The 21,126-nt window shown below is 41.6% G+C and overlaps 1 protein-coding gene across 11 annotated transcripts in view; it reads right to left on the bottom strand.

The window, feature by feature from the left end:
* Window positions 1-21,126, bottom strand: part of MCF2L (MCF.2 cell line derived transforming sequence like) — a 171,543-nt gene that overhangs the window by 105,012 nt on the left and 45,405 nt on the right. The gene's annotated exons all lie outside the window — the stretch shown is intronic.

Below are 21,126 nucleotides of genomic sequence, written 5' to 3'. Positions count from 1 at the left end.
CTTGCTGCATTTCCTACTTCTGTGCCTGAAGCACCCTGTACCCCTCAGGGGCCAGTGCTATGCTCATGCCAGAAAATTAAAAGAAAATACTGTTGTGAATACAATGTTGCCAATTACAAACTCCTCTACAGCTCGTTTGCCCTAAATCAATCTCAACACCAATCCACCTCTTCCTCCCGCCTCATTTGCAGAGAAGTGAGGACCGAGTCCCTCAAAGGCAAAGCCTCCTTCCAGAATATGCGAGCTGAGAGAAAAACCTGAATCTTCCTGGGAGTTAACAAACAACTAATAGGAAGGAAGGGAGGGGAAATGAATCCCAGGCTTTCTTAAAACATATCAGGAAACCCTACACTGTCTGTTCCCCCTGTGTCTTTCAATGCAGAAGAGAGGAAATTGATAATGCTGCTTTACTTGGCAGTCAACATTTTCCTCTCATTTCTGTTTAACTATGTCCTGTATGACCACAGATCTGCCGCAACCCCAATATACACCATTATGCACATCAAACTGAAGAAGTGTTTTGAAATATGGTGTACCAACTATGACTGTGAAAGCAAATTCAGACAACCTTTACTTGTCACATTGAAGTAAATATTAAATAACTTGTTCAGACTAGTATTTTGTAATATACCCTGTTAACAGAGGACAATCATGATAGTTTAGCTGGAAAATGTTCAACTTTTGAAATCACAGGCAAACGTGACAGTCTTGAAATGTGATGATCAAGAAAAGTATAAAAATAAATAAGAACTGATGCATTTCATGAGAAGGAAGGACGGAAGGAAGGACGGAAAGATGGAAGGAAACACCTTAGTGGTGGAAAACCACCATGATACACACTGCCACTGTACTATATACTCAGTGTGCAAACAAAAGAGGAATCGAGGTAAGGCACAGCATCCATATTAGATAAAATTCCACATTTTCTTGTGCTGCCCATCACTGGGGAGCACAAAGCAATGGTTCTGGTTAGATACAGGGGAACAATAGCATCTGTAGAGACAACACTGCGACCTGCCCCTTGCTGCTGAGTTTCCCAGTGGAGGCACCAAATGTGAACAGGAGATGTTTGCGGCAGGTTGCCAAACATCAGGGCTTTCCTCCTGCCTGGCAGGCCACGACTTGTCTGGGGCTTTGGGGGCACACCAGCCTCATGACCGAAGGACCCAGTCTGACAACTGAGTGGGACACTGACAAAACTATGCCTCTTCTTCCAGTAGCCAAGCCATCAGCTAGAAAACAAGGTAGATAAGATGAGAGAAAACAGCCTCAAGTTGCACCAGGGGAGGTTTGGATTGGATATTAGGAAAAATTTCTTCACCAAAAGAGTTCTCAAGCACTGGAACAGGCTGCCCAGGGAAGTGGTGGAGTCACCATCCCTGGAGGTATTTAAAAGTCTTGTAAATGTGGCACTTAGGCACATGGTTTAGCAGTGGAATTGGCAGTGTTAGATTTACAGTTGGACTTGATGATCTTAATGGTCTTTTCCAACCCAAATGATCCTATGATTCTATAAGAAGTGACTCCTACTCCAGCAGTGTTTGAGTGTGCTCAAACCACAACCAGTGACACTACTGGCACACAGTGGAAACCTCATCAACGATTTGTGCAGAGGATTGTTACCATCCAGCAAAAGGATGTTCTCCTTGCTTTCTTCACGTATCAAATGCACACAGAAGATTGATGACTTGATTTGTAAAGTTAAGTACACGCAATCCTACTGAAAGCTAGCCATTAGCTACATCCCTGTCTGCAAAACAAGCTTTTAATCTTCTTTCAAGCACTCAAATTTGTGCCTAGAAGCAAAGAAATTAATCACAACAATGGCTATGGTGGTGTGCAATCAGAAGGAAACAGATGGTGTAATGCAGTGTTTTCCAAACAGCAGCAGCCTCTATCTCCAGGAAAATAATCTGAGTATTTTCCCTTGCCATTGGCATTACTGTACCAAAAGCTCCTATTTGAAGGATTTCTTCTCCGCTCTGTACAGCATCAGCAAATTACATAGCAGATTAAAGACAGTAATATTCTTTGAGCATTTGCTGGCAGAGCCACCTAGACCACACCTATCTCTTCTTTCATGTCACATAAACAGTAACATTTAATGGGTAACACCCCCCACGATTATCTTTAACTGACTGCAGACAGCCTGATGGAATCAATAACATCATGGCAATGAAACAGGGCTAATTTTTCTTGTGCTTCGTTTCCAGGTCTGTTCCAGGACTGCAGGCATAGTGTTGCACATTGACAACAGAAGCAGCCACACTGACTTAGATCTGCATACTCTCTCCAATTCTTTTCATTCCCAGGGACGCTCACAATATTTTTGCACAATAACTTCAAGTTTTATTGGGAATCATTAGATTAAGCTGCCACCACTTTCATCACTGCTGGGTGTTCTCACTGTTCCTTTCATCTTATTGTTTGCACAGGAGCCTTATCTTTATGGGACATCTCAAATGCCCTACTGTGATTTTTCCTCCAAATCCTAATAATTATTTACAGGCCCTTCCTTACATCCTCACATTTAATGCAATGCTGAAATGTTCACATGACAGAACCATGTAACTGTACAGTGCAGGAGGCTCTGGTAGCAGAGTCAAGACTGCTTTAGTGTTTATCCTGTACTTCTTTCACTCCTCAACACAAGTTATTCTTCATATCTGCTGATATGCCACTGCTACTGGTGCTGCTGTTTCTCCTTAATTGTAGATCTCATTTTTCAGGGAAAAGAATGCATCTCACGGGCAAGAAAACATAGCACCTCTCATGCCTGGCACTTCAAGATCCCACCGTCCACACACCGCACAGGAATCCACCCGTGAGATCTGTATCTACCGCTCATCCAGACTTTTCCCCCGGAGCCCCGGCAGGGAGGAGCTTCTGCAGAGAAACTTCAGCATCAGAAGTGCCATCATATCCCTGATAAAAATCCCAGAGGACTTGCATGAAGAATATAAAAGACTGTGAAAATTGTATGGGGAACTGCATCTAACATATACATATGCAGAGCTCAGAAATTACTGTTTCTTGGAACAGTTTATAAAAAAAGAAATATAAGGGTGCATACAAGTTAAATCTCATGGTCTTTTCAAAAAGGTTTAAGTGCCATGTGTATCTTTCAGCATCAGCACATTTGCAATAACAGTGGAAATTAAATGAGGGGGAAGAAAAGTAGAACATTGCTTAGATTTTTCTGTTTAAAGCATGCTTCATCATTTATCTCTCTGCACACATATTTATTTTGTTGAGAACAGTACTACAAACAGAAAACTAAATTGGGCTCATGCTATATTATTGAACAAAGTGGGTTGGAACTAGATGGTCTTGAAGGTCCCTTCCAATCCAAACCACTCTATGATTTTAGGAAAGTGATCGTTTTGCACACATTAAAAATATACAAGTTACTTCTAATCTGAAATGTAATCTTTTTTATAGAGTTGAGCACCCATATACTGTAATGAGGTAGTACTGACTGTTGTTATGCTTAGTCCTAAGCTTTTTATAACCCTACATAAATGTTGAATTATGGCAAGTTGCTTGTGTTGATTTTTAAAATAAAAAACAAGTTGACAAAGATTAATCCACTCCAGAAGCTAGTCACTAGGCTAAAACAGTAAAGAGTCACCTAGAGGTTGATTTTAAATGAAAAAAGAAAGTGTAGCTGAGACATTAAAGACATGGAACTCGGTATTTTTACATCCACAAATTCCACAGGGCTCTTGTGGAGGGAAAATACTGAGAGAAAATATGTCTGAAAACCCAAGAAACAAATCATTATTCCAATAATATTCTAGTATTCTTGAAATACAAGCAGAGAATGAATCTTCCCTTCTCAATGTGGATTAAATGAATATAAAGCTTAGGTACAATCATTTGCCTGTATTATTTTCATGCTTGTTATAATTGTACAGGTGTGCTTCTATTTAACTTTCAGGCTACTCTATCAGAACATTCTCTCTAACAAAAAGTTTAGAAAGGGCTCCCATAGTGTAATCTAGAGAATCTGTGAACTGAAATTACATTTAATAAAATACCATGACATATAAGGAGAAGCCGGAGTGGGGAGAAATCTCAAAAATATATATGAATGGAGATATATCCTGACAAACCAAAAAGCTATTACAAACAAACTCAGTATCTCCCAAAAACATAGACAGTGATAAACATTCTCAATATTTTTATACTGATTTATGAAAGGATAGGAGTTAAAAGAATTGTTTGGTTTCACAAGAAATCTACACAGAAACCCTGAATTAAGTTACAGGAGTGAATTAGGTTAGTTGTCCAAGCTTAATCCTAACTGCATGAATCTGCTCAGAGACAAACCACGATTGTAATAAGCATCACATGAATATAAGTAGATCAGGACTGAGATAAATGGACGGCTTGCATTCTATTTATACTTACACATTATGCTGCTGAAATACAGCTGCCAGTCCTTCTTTAAAGCAATTTCTCAAAAAAAAATTAAACTAAAATAAATCCTAAAATCAATACAGAGCTTTTCATAATTTGAATATACAATAAGAAACAAACAAACAAAAATGTAAGATATAAAATTAGGGTTTCAATATTCTTGAAGTGTTAATATTTAATTGTCAAGATAACAAAAAGCTTTTAAAGCTTAACATCTGTCCCTCTAATTAAGTAATCTTATATTGCATGTCTGAATTTCCTGAGGATTAGGAATAAATTTGACCCATCTCCAAAAGAACAAGTTCCTCCACCATTAGCAACAGCAGTAGAAAATACTCAGAAAATCACAGTGGATCAGAGTAATAATTAGAGGACAATGGCCCTGTGACTAGCAAAGTGAAGTGAGGTTTAACATCTAACAAAGCAGAGCTTCTCGTTTGTCCTTTAATGTAAGTCCTTTAACTTTTGAAGGCAACTAGCAATCAATTTCAAAACTTCAGAGAGGTTCTGGGAAAAAGTAAGGAAACGGCACTTATGCCGGTGAAGATCAGAAGGTTAGAACATGGGAAAAGCCCATTAGCATCTGGTGCCAATCCAAAACCACAGGTAAAGGCTACCATGATACTGGAGCTAATTAAGCAACTGCCACCACCAGTTCACTTGTTTACTTAAATTCTATTAGGTAAAATGACCTGGCGAATAATAATTACAGGTTGGGATTGAGCAGATTTGTCAGAGGTATGAGGACTGCCTTTTCAGGCAGAAGTGAAAGCACATGAAGAGCAGGAATCTCTTCAGATTAGGAAAATCCTGGGAATTATTTCTGTTCTATGCTTGACATGGGCCCACGCTTTCACCCCACCCCCCCCCCGCTATCACGGCTCTGTGTTCAGTACCCAACTGCTGCTGCTGTCAGCACAACCCAAGGGAGGGAGATGACCACAGCAGGTGGTGGGCCTGTAGAGAGGGGGATTTTTGCAGCGAGAGAAGGAGAAAGAAAGTGATGGGAGACTTTTGATGTCACTGCACAGCTGTGTCTGCACACCACAGAGTCGCTGCAAGGGGAAGCTGCTGACGTAAACCAGATAAAACAATTGGCAGCAAAAAGAAGTGGCTTAAAATGTTTTCTCAAATATGCTTTTATTGACAATGTCCTGTAAAGCTACTACAGTTTCAGGCATATTGGTAATTCCCTGTACATACACCCTGGGACACAGTGGTCATTCCTATCACATGCCAGCTACGTCTATATAAATAATAATCAAACTAAGGGGCTGAGGGTAAGTAGTTGCCTTTATACATTAGTTATGCTAGTGGAAACTGTTCAAAAATCATCTGCATCTAATATGTGTGTGTATATGTGTGTATATACATATCTATATAAACACATATAAACATATAAAAATGAATAATACATGCAGTCAACAACATTGACTGACCTTCCAGCAAACAGATCTGTGCAGAATCATCTGGGGAAAAGAAAGCCAAAATTTGATGTTGAAAGAGCTTTTGCTGGAATTTAGGAACACTTTAACTATGTTCAAAAGAGAATTCTAGTTCAAATGTTGTATTTAAAATTTTAACAACTACGGAGAGCACACAGTACTTCCCCATCTGGTTGATTTCTGTCAGAAGCAGCCAGAGAGGGAAAAGGTTTGTATGCATTTACACTCTGGCCAGAAACTGCTGCTCTCCCCAGCCAGATCTGCCACATTTGAGACTCATTAGCGATCAGCTCGCTAATGAAACCTGCACTTCCTTCATTTCTCTATAGGAGACAGAGCCATCTCTTTCACCACTTAGGAACACATTTCTCAATTGTTCAGAAAGGCTGGTTTTGCTGAGGTTCAGGACACTGCAGAACCCATGATCAGATGGGTGATTTTCAGAAGGTCTTTTCCTGAAGACAATACCTTTGACAATTACAAAATGTGGGATACGGTTTAGGCGGCTGCTGGATCTATGCATCTAGATGGCTCCCAGCAGGGCTGGGCCCTGGCCATAGCTTATGGCTTTCTCAGCAATCTAATGCGTACAGTGAGAAATGATTGCTGTGCACCTACATAAATAGACGATGTTGTCCTGCCGTCCCAGAAGCACGCTTTGAGCCTTCAGTCTCTGCTACTGTAATTTCCTTCCTCTGAGGAATGTTCTCTGTTGCCACGCACTTTGGACCTAAGGGATCCTGTGCTCAGCTCTCACCTCTTCTCTGCCAGACTTTAATTCTTTTCCACATTTCACAATCCTCCTTCTTTAGGCTCTCCATGAATGGGGTATTAATAAAGCAAAAGAGTTTTCAGTTGAGTAGCAGCTTTGAAATTCTTCTGCATGCACTGTTACACCGATTACAAATTTAAATGGCAATAATCCACTCAGCACAAAAGAAACACTGCTATTAATACTTCACAAAGCTGGTATGCAGCTATAAGTAATACTTTTTAGGGACCTTCAGAAATTCTGTAAAAATCCCCAGGCTATAAGAACCTAATACAATTTTTCTCAGGCTACTGTTAGGATGCAGCACAGTAACTGTTCTACGGCAACTTTCTGAAATGGCCACAGGGGTACAAGAGTGATAATGATAAATCACGTAGGTGTTTGGAAAAGGAATGAGATTTTCATAATATTAATGAACACAAAGAATTCATGAACTGCCAATTTCGATGATCACTCATATAGGCCTCCAGCAAAATGGAATTTTCCTCACGTACAGATAAGCACACTTAATTGAACTGGGATAAAGGGAGTTACTGGGGGAACATTTGCCAGTTTACTAGACAAAGTTTTAGTCTGTTCAGAGTTAGTTTGCCTCATTCTGCTTATCAGCTAGTCAGTTCTAATAGACATATTTTAATTACACAGTTGTAATTAAAGACATTCAAGCGAATAGATCTAAACACACAATGATAGAGAGACCAAGGGTCTTTACGCCATCTGGAACTGCAAAGGACTAGGACAAGTCTGCATTTAAGTTTAAAAATGAAAAGCTCTTTGACAACTAAGAATCAACAGACAATTTCCTTCTGAAAACGGGAAACAAATGCTGTATGATACGCAGTTACTGTGGCTGTAACTGTTAGAAAGAGTGAGAAACTCATTCCATCTATAGCTTCTTACCAGCAAGCACCAACACCGAATACAGCCACAATCACAGAGGCACTTTGTTTGACCTGATTCCTTACCACTGCCAAAAGGAGGATTCCTGCTCCCAGTAACTTCTTCCTCTTGCTTCCTTGGTGTGGACATTTGCGTTTGTGCAGCCACATAGTGAATTATACATGGATGTGTTCCAGGTAGGACAAGAAGGACAGGGACATATGATATGGCTTCTGGTTGAAAAAGTCAATAATCCTGGCATGCTATGTGGCATGTGGAAAGCTGCTGAAATTATAAAAACCTATTGATTTCCAGGTTGGGCATATTGTTTAATGATTATTTCCTAAAACAAGTATTGCAAGCTGTGCTTGTCTCTTGGATTCTTCAGCAGAGATCTTCACATGATTTAATAAAATATTAGTACTGATTACTATTTATGGCTATACACTTAGAACTCCAATAAAGGCACAATGGGTAAATGTGTCACTGGAGTTACAGTCTCCAAATAAATTATTACATCAAAATGTGTTGAAGCACACTGAAGATTTTGTGAATTAAACATATGAAGTAGAAATAAGCAGTGATGAAATCATGGCTCCTCTTGACATAGCCATACAGTATGAAAACTCTGATGGAAATAACATTGTTAGTATGGAAGCTGTTAAGAAAGAAATACTCAAGACATTACAAAGAAATCATAGCTTATACCTGAATGAAAATACTTTCCCGCATATCCTCTTATGTGAATAAAGCCTGCAAAGGGTACAAAATGTGAAACCCCATAGCTGTAGAGCTGTACAACCAAAGGACAGATCCAGCCAACAGCCCCTTCCTCCCTCCAAAATTCTGGTCTCACTAGTTACATTTAGATTCACAGATTATTTTTTTCCAGATGATTTAAATGAGGCTTCTCACTTGTCAGTTAAAGACAGCATTGTGCCAGCAGATTTTATTTGTCCCTTCTTTATATAGAAGAAACGTTACACATACAGGCTCTGCCGTCCATCAAGGATGAGTTTCTGAAAAGTGTGACCATTAAAAACATTATCCCATTGCTTCACTCTTCACCCTCAACTGACTTGATCAGTCCCAGTTTGTTTGAGGAAGACAGCGATGACACTGAAAGTGCAACTATTCAGGAAGATGGGCACAAATGCTCCCAGTAAAAGACTGATACTGGGGCCTTGGTCTCGGGGATGAAGCAGTTGGGATCTTTGAGAAGGGTGATCTGCTCCAGAAAGCCGGCATCTCTTCCAGGTGACAATTCTGATCCTGTTCTCACCACTCCATCCACTATGCCATATATGCTGTCGCTGTGCATTTAAACTGTGCATATTGTAGTCCCTGCACACATCCCATCGTCCCCACAGAAAAACTGCTTTGCTCTCCAAATGACCAAATGAGTCCAAATGAGTGTTTCACCTGCGTGCTGACAACAGTTAGTGGGGTGTTCAACAATCAGCAGTGGAACTCCAAACCCCGGGACAGGCTCGTCTTGGGAACCAGTCCTTTCAATGTGCAATCAAGCATAAACAAGAGACTTGGTCACAGGAGCAATCTTTGCTCAGATTTGTAATGTGGAGAGGCCACCAGCACCAGGCACCTCTGTTAGAAATGTACAGGTCTGCACTGGATATTTTTTATTGTGTAACCTTAATTATAGGCAGTGCATCTGGAAAGCATCACGCATATTGACTTTCCCCACTGGAAGAACATATGGGATTCCCAGATATACCCCAGGAGTAAGAAGCATGTAGGAAAATGAAACAGAAAAGGCAGAGATGCTACAGTTCATGTTAAAGATATCCAATAATCAAATATTTTAGAACTTCCCAGCAGCTCTCAAATCCAAATCAAACCAAAGTTATGTCAGGGAAAATGCTGTTACTGAGTGCAGAAACTTTGCAGAATACAGGCTAAACTATAATTTATATAGCTCTTTATTAAACCCTGAATTATACCATGCAAGTGTTCTTGTGTCAAACTTCACTGGTAGAGCACTCTGCTTTGCAGCTACATGACTGAACTGCTGCTGTCCTGGATAACTACAGTATCTTACAACATTCCCTTATATACAACCATTTAATTCTCTTCAAACATTTATAACCAATCTGTGAAAACTACTACAATGTATATGGCAAAACAAAACAAAAACCACTAAAAAACTAAAAGAAACAACTGGATACTATGAAAATTAACAAACCCAGACTATGTAAAGTAGTAAGACCTAAAAGCATTCATAAAGTCAGTGTGTTTTTATCCATTAAAGATCCATTTAGAGTGAGCAGCAAAATTTTTTGCTCTGCCACAATGGCACTAGAGCGCCTGTATGCTTTACTGCAAAGGCTTTAACCAGTGGAAAAACCTTTAACACTGCAGGCTGCCACCAAATTCCATCAGCCAACAGGTCTCATGGGCCCTGTCCATGTACCCAAAGATGCAGGAGACTCCTGAAACATCTCCATTCTGGAACATCTCCACCCTTGGAGGCACTTGATTCAACCGAGCAATTCCATAGTATGTACATTGGTGGCTGGACTAGATGACGCCACAGAAGTCCTTTCCAATCCAAATTACTCTATGATCACCTTGCCCATTTAGCTCCCTTGCTATTATCCAGTTGTGTTCACTGCTTTGATTCCCACAGAGAAAAAGGGAACCATTTTCAGTGCTTAATTTATATCAGTTGTTTCAATTTCCCAGTGAATTAATAATTCAGCAGAATTTTATCTTCCTCATTTTAGAGTTATGTGAAGTGGCCAAGTGGTAAAGTAAAACATTAAATTATTTATGAGTTGTACACACATGCAGACAGATAAATGGTGTAGCATTATATATTTAACAGTTGTTAGAAAGTACAGGAACTATAAGCATGATAGCCAAACTCCTTTGTCAAAGAAGAGAAAAGTAGTCTTCGAGTGTCTGTGTTAATTTTTTAGACATTAAAAAGAGCTAAAGAAAATTTATTTAAGATAGGTCTAAAGTCTGTACAGACTTCAGGGCTACCAGAGTAAGCAGTTTCTGGCTGCAAGTGAAGGAATGAGGCTCCATTTCCCTATTGGCAGAATTCTTCATGACAGGCAATTAAAACCCTGCTCCATGTTTTAGCAGAATGGAATCGAATAAATTGCAAGGTGCAGAACTTTCAAGTGCTGGCAGCTGATTAGGTTATCACAGACTAGGAGAATGTATTATAAATTAATTTGTAATGGGCGGACAGTGCTATAAAACAATGAACAGATCCTAAATCCTCAAGTTTCCAATTACCAACTCTATTCTGTTTGCTTAAATGAAGGATTATGTCTTCTTATTTTGGTGCTCAAGAAATAAAGAACTAAGAAATAATATTAAACTGCTGAATTTTTATACAACTCCAAATAACCTCTACACATGATGAAGACAACTACAGTGAACAGAATTCCTCATAATTCAGCCTTTCTGAATGTATTTACTGTCTTATACATGCAGCTGAACAACCTCTTTCAAATAAAATTTAACCAGAAATAGGTTTAAAAAATGGAAATAGGTTTGAAGTACCATCCTCTGAATATTTACTACAAAGTCACCATGACACAGAACAAAATACCACTATACTTTTTTTTTTCCCCATAACTTCACATTTTTCTTGAAAACTGACTTAAAATATTTCTTTCTTAATGTCCATATATTTTACACAAAGATCTTCTGTTACAATTCATCTGGCTATCTGAACCCCCCCCTCCCTCAAATGCACACAGACAGACATAGTCATTAAAGGATTGGCTGAACAAGATCTCCTTTCTTTTCTGAAGGGGGCCCCTCTAACAACAGACCTTGGAAAGTAGTCTTTATTGTTAGGCACTGGGTGATGCAATCTTCTATGGCAGTGAAGATTTAGGATCCATTTCCTCTATGTCCTGACAAATAGCCACACATCTTGTCCACACTGTATTAATATACTTCCACTCTCTGGTTTTGACAAACTGTTATGGCTTGTCATTAAGTTCAGCAGGAACCCCTCTGAGCACCTAATAATACAAGCTCCACCATACCCAGAAGGTAGTTTTCTATCCGTACCATGTGTTAAGATCATAAGATCTGGTGTAGTGACAGCAAGAGGAAAAGGTAAAAGCATCCCCAGCCTCGGGGCTTGCCATGGCTCCCCAGAAACACTCAAAAAGACTGCAGCGTGAAGGGAAATAAGGCTGGACCTGAGTGACAGAAGATGTTGGGCAAAACCAGTCTTCTTTTAGTGGAAGGAGACACTACGAGGAGGAGGAGACCTGTGGAAGGGAAGGGACTCGGTACAGGGGGAGGCTGGGGAGGGGCAGCAGGGACTGAAGGAGAGCGAGGGCAGAGGAGATGCAGGCACTGGGAGAAGAGGTGAGGTGTGGGGCTGGGTGCAGCAGAGGGACCTCAAGCAGGAGACCAAAGGAGGGATCTGCTTAGGAAAGCAGTAATGGGGAACCAAAAGGTCGAGATAAGAGTTAACTTTGCAGGACTCCTATGAGGAGAGTGGAGAGAGCAGCTCTACCTTAAAAGCAAAATGGCTTCTGGCTTTGTCTGAATGCCCATGCACTTGTTGTTTGGTGCTGGCTGCTTGGTATTTCACCTGGAGTAGCTGTTTTGATGTAGCGTGCTAAAGAAAGCAGACAAGCAAGACTTGGGATCATCCCATTCATACTGCACCAATGAAGAAATGTTCCCTGCCATGCAGGCAGGGTTAGAAGTGGAAAGAGAGCAGTGCACACATGCAAACAAGACGTGGTAAGAAACTACCTAATTACAGCCTATTTTCACATTACAAGTATTGATTGATTAGGGGCACAAATTTTAATCAAGTGTGGCAAAACAGAGTGCCTTAGTGAGTTACCTATTCTTACATGATCTTATAGACGATGATTAGTGGCCTACAGAGAAAAAAATGAAAAGTCTTGGAGGACCAAACATTTGGCAGTTGGACAAATCTAGATGTACTTTGCTTTTCAGAGTGTATCTTATGCCTCAAGTTCATGATTTAAGGCACTTTTCCAACTAAAAGAAGAAACTTGAGAGCTTAAATATATTTTCATCAAACTGCAAACCAACAAGAACTGATAGCATACACAAAGTAGGAAATATAAAAATATGTATTTCTCACATTAACTTCGCAAATATTATAAATAAGGAAAGTTAATAACCAGTAAATGACCAAAATGTTCTCAGATAACATTTAAGATAAATCATTTAGCACTGCAAGCTAAGTTTATTATGGGCATAGACGTCTAAAGGGAAAAAAGAGACATCTAACAAGTATGTTTCATATCAAGGCTAGCAAAATAGCACATAGCTGCCACGTAATTGGGCTTTTCTCGATCAGAACAGGATAAATGGCAAACCTTAACAATATTTGTAGTTCTCAACAGATGGCTTGGAAAAAAATCAAAAAAAGGTGTCTCAGAAAAAAAATATACTTCTAGTTCTTCTAATCATTGCAGCTGATCACTTACAGCTACTTAAAAGTTGTTAACCAATATAATGTATGCTTTGTCTCTAGTTGAAGCAATAATGCTTTTCAGATTATTTTCTCCCATTTAATTCTGGATTCAGCTAAGGCAAAACTCTAAATTACAACTGATAATATTCACTGAACCAGAAAAGAAGAGAAACTTACTGTCTCACTAAAGTAACAACAACACATCAAACTAAAAGTGAGACTTCTAGACACAATCTGTGCATTCAGCTTTCAGCCTTGTGTCTTCCCAGATCACCATCCTATTGCAGGTCTGTTTCTTTAGCCATAGTGCAAGGTCAAGATGCAATGGGAAACACAGAGTCCAAGTCAATTACTGGTTGTACCTTCATCCTGTTTACTCACCTTGTGCGTTAAAAATGCGGTAGTTGAAGAAATTCCAGTATTGGTTTTTATATACTAGAAACCTGAATTTACCTGTAATTTCTAACTATACAGTTTTCATCTTCAAAGTCTGATGAAAAATATTGCTTGAGGCATCACATATTTGTTTAATAGGCATGAAGAGTTTTGCAAAAGAGTTTGGATAACTGATGCTATATAAAAGGTAGCTATTACTACATTTTACAGTAGTGAAATGAAATTTTGTGTAAAAACAAACTGTGTACAGATATCACATCTTAAAGTGCAGCAGTCTTCAGTTACAGGCAGGGGAGAGAATGAACAGAAATGTCACATGTTTCTAATTCATACAACATGGAAGACTAAGAGCCTGATACTACACCCAATGAAATGAACCCCAAGATAATTGGTGAGCTCAAAATTAATTAACCTGAATCCTGACAGAGGCATGCATCACAAAGTCAGAAGCCTCAGCCCATAAACTGGTCTTAATGGGCACTGGATTCATGCAGATCTCTGCAGAAATCAAGTACCCACAGTACTGTAGTAAACAGATCAAGAAGCATCTCTGCTTTTCCAGTCAATGAACCAACAGCCATAACATTCTATCACAAAATGCCCATTTCAGATTTGACGTTAAGCAGGACAAGTAAACTTCTAGAGAGATGACTGTACTTGACTCAGTAACCCGGGAAACACAAATTATGGGAGAAGGTCACAAAGATCAGGTGTTTCACCGTTTCTCCTCTGAATTAACTGCAGAGCACTAGTGAAGGGACAGTCCTACTCCACCCCTGCTCCCCCAGGGCCACAGCCACATGTTCCCACCGCTGGCCTGGTCTCAGCTCAAATGGCCGCAGGGTGAGGCAGGGTAGCCTGCAGATATGACAGTAAGCACACTTCTCTCCCCTCCACAAAACCAAAAAAAGTTTTCTGTTTGTATTTGGCTTGCATGACAAGGTTTTGGCAGCGAGGGGGCCTCAGGGTGGGTTCTGTGAGGAGCTGCTGGAAGCTTCCCCCCATGTCCAACAGGGCCAGCGCCAGCCGGCTCCAAGACGGACCCACCCCAGCCAAGGCCGAGCCCAGCAGTGACGGTGGCAGCACCTCTGTGGTAACGTATTTAAGAAGGGGGGAAAAAAACTCCTGGGCAATGGGGCCTCCAGCCCGAGGGAGTAGTGAGAAGATGTGAGTGCAACAGCCCTGCAGACACCAGGGTCAGGGAAGGAGGGGGTGGAGGTGCTCCAAGCACCAAAGAAGATTCGCCTGCAGCCGGTGGTGGTGAAGACCACGGTGAGGCAGGCTGCCCCCCCACAGCCCGTGGGGGTTAACGGTGGAGCAGATGCCCCCCCACAGCCCGTGGGGGTTAATGGTGGAGCAGATGCCCCCCTGCAGCCCGTGGAGGACCCCAGGCCAGAGCAGGTGGGTGCCCAAAGGAGGCTGTGACCCCGTGGGAAGCCCACGCTGGAGCAGGATCCTGGCAGGACCTGTGACACTGTGGGGGACCCACCCTCTAGAAGTCTGTTCCTCAAGGACTGCACCCAACGGAAGGGACCCACGCTGGAGCAGTTTGTGAAGAACTGCAGCCCATGGGAAGGACTCACATCGGAGAAGTTTGTGGGGGACTGTGTCCCATGTGAGACACCCCATGCTGGGGCAGGGGAAGAGTGTGAGGAGTCCTCCCACTGAAGAAGAAGGAGTGGCAGAGGCAACTGGTGATGAACTGACCACATTCCCCGTCCCCTGTGCTGCTGGAGGGGAGAAGGGAGACACTGGGAGTGAAGTTGAGCCCAGGAAAAAGGGAGGGCTGGGAGGAAGGTGTTTTTAAGATTTGGTTTTATTTCTCATTATCCTACTCTGATTTGATTGGCAATAAATTAAATTACTTTTTCCCCAAGTTGAGTCTGTTTTGCCCATGACTGTAATTGCTGAGTGATCTCTCCCTGTCCTCATCTCGACCCAGCAGCCTTTCGTTATATTTTCTCTCCCTGTCCAGCTGAGGAGGGGGAGTGATGAAGAGGTTTTGGTGGGCACCTGGTGTCTAGTCACAGTCAACCCACCACACTGTTATATCAACAAACTGAACCAGTTCAATGGTTCAAACAATTGCCAGGCGCTTGTCTCTCACCTGAGGCAAGAGAAACTATGGAAAGCCAAAGGCAAGGGAGAGAAAAAAAATGTAGGACCAACTCTTTCTTCAACAAATTAATTTCACCAGGTGGCATGTGGTTTAAAAATGCATATTCACTTCAGCCAAGAGTGATTAATATCCACAGATGGCTTCCAGGACAGAGACAGTGCAGCCCCTTCCAGATGCAGCTCAGAGGTGTTGGCTTCTGCACTGCTGGGTGTTCAGAGGACACTGTCCCTCTCTACTCACCATAGCAGGCGACTCAGATCATCCTTACTAGACTAAAATTGGCCTGTGCAAATACCTGCCTGTAGTAAAATGCCAAATAAACCCATTTTCTCTATCTAGGTATCTGAATTCCTCAATCAAATGGGAGCAGGGCTAAGAGAAAGGATGTGCTTAGGGAAGCATCTTCTCTCTACATTGCAACCTATCAATTTACAGTGCTTTGGCACAGAGCTCCTTCCACACCTCTGTCATGTTATCTAGAGGTGAGCTGGGAAGGTATTTCACAATAAATGTAAACAAGTTGTAAGGCCAAGACTTCCAAAAGAGCAAACTTCACCTGCGTAAAGCCAAATGAGACCATAATTTTCCAATTTTCATAATCAAATACAGTGTGACACTACACTTGCACTCATGAAAAAGTATACCCAATTCTGACTTTTTTTAAGAAAGTATAAAGTTAAATTAATTGTTCTTGCCAAGGCAATTAATAGCCAGATAAAGCAAGTGCAAATTACTTGACAACAGGCTGAAAAGAACATATAGTTTCTAACTACTAAATGGAACTGATTCTTCACAGGGGATAATCTTCTCAACTGAATGACTTTTGTATTGGACAGCATCGGGCAATTATTTCAGCACGCAAGCAGTTCCATTACTTCCGCAAGTATGTTACATTTTGCTTTTCAGTCATGCACCCTATGACACAGTTTTATAAAACAGAAAATCAGATTCTTTCCATAACTCATTATGCAGTCTCTGTCAGCTGCCTTCAGAAAGAATCATGATTTATTTATTTTTCCAGCAAAGTCTAATGTCTCCAGACTGTTTTTAGAAATGAAAGAAAGAACAATTTTAGATAATAATTTGGGTATTCAGACATAGTTTACACTATCTTTGCAGTAAAAGAAAAAAATAAACTTTTTCACAGGCTTACATGATTCTGAATATGGCATCTAGAAATAAAATACACATTGTATTTGCAGTGACAAGAATATTAGTCTCCTCTGCTTCAACAATACCATTTTGCTAAATACTGGTAAACATAAATTTCCAGCAATTTTTTTAACAGAAAATTTTTTGCTACATTAAATTATTCTTAGCTAAAAAAAAAAAAAGTTTTTTCCAATGAACATTCTTCAGCAGGTGTTGAAATTCTGCTTTTAGTAATAAAACATATTACAGTCAATTCCAGTTTGAAAAAAATCACCAAAATTTGCTTTCTTCCTTTTGCTCATAGCTTTAGCAGAAAACTGCCTTCTCATTACAAACATGGCTAAAGCTCTAACAAAGAAAACATTTTAATCCACATACTGAGACTAAACCTAGGGCAAAAGATGTGCTTGCAAAGTGGTTTGGGACCAACTGTTTTCAAAAAGCTTAAAAATTAAAAACTTTATTATAAATGGTTGTTGTTGGGTTTTGGTTTTGTTTTTTTAAACTGACCTGATTTATTAACTGGCAACAAAGCGGTTCATTTCTAGCAGTCAAACTATTGCTTGACGTTAGGAATTTCTGTTTGGGGGAACCATGGTCTTGTCGACTAACCATCTAACATCTGTCAGAACCTAATAAGCTAACTAAGTGCTGACTCTAAACCATACAAAACCACAGTTCTGCATTAAGCATTGTGAAATGTGGTATTTTATGCTATTTCCAATCAATTTCTCGGGGAAAAAAAAAAAAAAAAAAAGTTACAAAGATGAAAACTAAAACATTGGGGCAAAAATGCTATTTCACGCCTTATTGTTCCAAACAGAACTTCGGTTGTTTACTGCCAGAAACAGTGAGGTGATGAACAAGACCAGGTAACAGCCCCGGATATCCACGTTTACCTACAGCCATCTCCGATCAGGCTGCCTCGGGTGGGACAAGGCGAGGGTCATTGCCGCTTCCCCAGGCTCCCGCCCTGGCTGTGCCCTGCCTTTATCAGGGGAGCAGATACCCAAGTGCCAAGCCCTCCCGTCGCACCCCATCTCTAGGAAAGGAAAGGAAACCCCAGGTGACTGAGCTGGGCAGGAACCGCAACAGGGCTCCCACCTCCTGCAAGCAGAGGACTGGACCTGCCAAGAGATGCCGTGGGGCACGCTCCCCTTATTCTCCCAAATAAGAGCAGGCACAGCTAAAAAAACTGCTTGAAGCCCACGGATGGTATTGTGCAGTGATGCGCCTGACCTTATTTCTGCCCAGGAATGTTCCTCCCTCAACAATTCCACTATGCTTGTCTGATGTTTCCCTTTTTTGCTGTGTCCAACAGGGGTAACAAGTTACTTGAGGCAGGGAGCTGTTGAGTGCAGTATAGCTCATCTGCAAAGGGCTTGGCAGGCCTTGCAGTGCCATACCCAGTAACAAAAATAGAGCAGAACAGAAGACCAGCCTTTAAAGCAAACACAGCTTCATTTATTCATAGCTTAATGACTTACTAATTCATTGCCTAATGCGTTATTAGCAACACACTTTAAAAATCAGGCCTTGACCCTCAAAAAATGCCTTTCTAAAGGCATCAATTTTAAGCTAAGCTTTCCCCTCCCTCCCCCAAGTATCTTCTGAATGCAGTGGTAATTTTCAAACCCCAAGATCTCCAGTATTAACGACGCTATCTGATACTTCTAATAACTTCTTCCCGAGTTCTTCACAACTCCGGTACATCGCAGCCAGCGCAGCCGCCTGCGGAACACTCTGAGCTCCGGGGGACGAAGGGTCCCCGAGGGCCAGGGCAGCCCAGGTGGCCCCAGACAGGCAGCAGGGCAGGACCTGGCAGGGGGGGCAGGTTCTGCAACCCCCCGGCCCAGCACCCGCCAGCTCCCTGCACAGGACCACGGCACGCACGTGGCGAGGCTTGTGAGGCCCCACAGAAGCTAGGGAGCAAAAATAGCCCCCCATATGCCAGCCCCACAGCTGATGTGCTGCCAGGAGCAGGAAGCAGAGAGAAGGGTTAGGAAGGAGTGTGGAAAGTGGGTGTACAAGTGGTCTTGCTTCCTTTTCTTCCACGCGTATCTTTAAACCTGAATACTATATACTGCATTTGCTCCTGTTTAATGCCATAGGGCTAACTCACTGTACCAGCCATGCATTGCACGCCTCACACGTCACGGAAACTTGCAGGCTGGTTGTCAAACCAGCAAGGCTTCCAGTCCAGGGTGGTGGTGATACTGAGCGAGTGGGAAGGCTCCTCTCTCTCATACCACTGCCTGCTCCTGCTTTCCTTCTCAGGCAGGACGCACGCCAGAGAGCCACCAGCAACGCCGCAGCTCAGGCAATGCCCACGTGCAAAAGGTCAGGAGCTGCTTGGTGGGAAAGGATGGGAGAGGAGCTCCTGAGGGAATGTGGGGGAACAGGAGGGGCTTCTCCGCGATGCGAGTGCCAAACGGTAACACCCAGATCCCTTCCTGCCTTGGCAGCTGCACATCGGCACTGTCTCGAATACCTGTATTTCCCTTCAAACCACTCTTGGGTGCCTCTTAACTCTCACCCGCCTTCGGGGGATAAAAATTTAAATCTTGACTGTTCTCACCAGCTCTGATAAGGGTTCCCTGCAGCATCATACAAATATCAGGCAGAGTCTTTACTGAATTCCATCCTAGACCATTACCCTAAAAGAACCATCAGGGGGGTGAGAGGGTGTTTAAAAATAATGTAAAATAAAGCCCAGAGTAATTGTTCTGTTTCCGTGTTTTAAAGGCAGATAGTAGGATGCAGAAGGGATTTTCTGAAGGCTGGATGGGAACTGTTAGTACTGGTTTAACTTAGATACCTGCTAAGCGCACTGCGCAAAAACATCGTAGTTAATGCATACCTTCACTCCCCTGATACAAAATGTATGGCAGCCCTCTGTGCCATCCAGCTTTTACCAGACCTTTATAATTCCCTGTTACAGCTTCAAAAATGTAAACAATTGCTTTGAAAAACACCTCCACCTGCCACACTGAAATAATTCATCTTCTGTCTTCATACAACAACAGAGAGAAGCTGTTTCTATTAATATCCCTCTCCAGCTCCGGGCAGTGTGCTCTCAAAGCAATCCAGGTATACACTTTTCAAAGGAATTGACTGAAACAACAATGGCACCGAAGGCAGAAGCAGGTTACAAAGTCCTTGAAAGGCAAGTAAAGCATGAGCTGGGGATAAGAAGCACTGAAGAGACACAGCAGAAAAAAATTAGGAAAGTATACAGTTAGAAAGCTGAGAATGCTATGTGAGGTTTTATATTTTTTTCTTACCTTACTTCATAAACCACTTCACAAGTGATTTGTCTGATGTGGAAATGACCATTTTTTTCTGTAGGCTGCTGATACCATTTTGAACACCATCAACAACTTCAGGGGCTCCCTCTTGCTCCCTCCAATGCCCTCAGATGCTCTTTGCCTCTCTTTGCCTTCAAATCTCTAGTATCAGAACTCCAAAGTACATTCCACTGGTCACTTGCAGCTTTAGCAGCCTTTGCGCAGAACCCAGAAAGGGAATTTTTGACTGTGGCTGTTCTTGACAAAACCAGCTGTGTCAGGATCACAGCAAATCTCCGGGTCCTGAGTAGACTGGAGCTGTCTCATAATTAGAGCCTGGCACCTATTCAAGCATGAATTAAGCAACGATGATGAATTTTCATCACTCTTGTGATTCTGTGTATGTAGGTCATATTCCATCATAACGCTATTGCATTTCAGACACTGTATTATGGGGGCCCCAGCTTCATGTCCTGCTAAATGACTATCTATGAGCAAAACATCCAGAAAATCTTTTTATATCACCTTGTTTCTGCCAGCTTTCTATTCTCATCCAAGCTGTACAACCAAACACACCTGTTTTGCTTCCTTACCCCATCTTTCTCCTCTTTTCTTCTTCCACTGTCAAAAGTCTTCAAAGTAAGCTGGGAAAATCCCTCCCTCAAACACAAACGCGCTTTTTTTTTTCTCTACTTTGTTTAACTAAATGTTTGTGTGGGTGCTTTTATTTTGTTCTGAAGTATTTTTGCAAGAATAGACCATTTTATATAAATGTACTTTGCCATTACAAATATGCTGAGTGTCTGAGTAAAGCGTGTCAAAAAACCAAAATGCTAAGTAAAGAAAGCATCAAGCTGCCTTTATTAAATCTGTTGGGTACGAACAACCAAGTTACAGACTTAGCTGGAAGCTGAAAACAAAACCCAGCAGAAGAATTACCTGGTGTTTGGTGAATGGAGAGGTGACAAGACAGGTAAATTTTGCCCTGCTGCACAGCAGGTGCCTGCCTGGGAGTTCAGGCACTTCTCAAAAGCAAGCAGGGAATCAGACAAACCCACTCTTAATTTCCATCTCACCACATGAATTCACCAAATGAGTCTCCCACTCTTCACTGCTATAAATCTGAAAATTGAAAATGCTGAGGTAATGGAAACAGAGAATAATCAATTCAATTGCAGATGCTCAGTTGCAGCAGGATA

This window comes from Tyto alba, unplaced genomic scaffold, assembly GCF_018691265.1.
Source record: "Tyto alba isolate M040663 unplaced genomic scaffold, T.alba_DEE_v4.0 Super-Scaffold_45, whole genome shotgun sequence".
Taxonomy (NCBI): Eukaryota; Metazoa; Chordata; class Aves; order Strigiformes; family Tytonidae; genus Tyto; species Tyto alba.
This window is presented reverse-complemented; position numbering and strand designations above follow the sequence as displayed.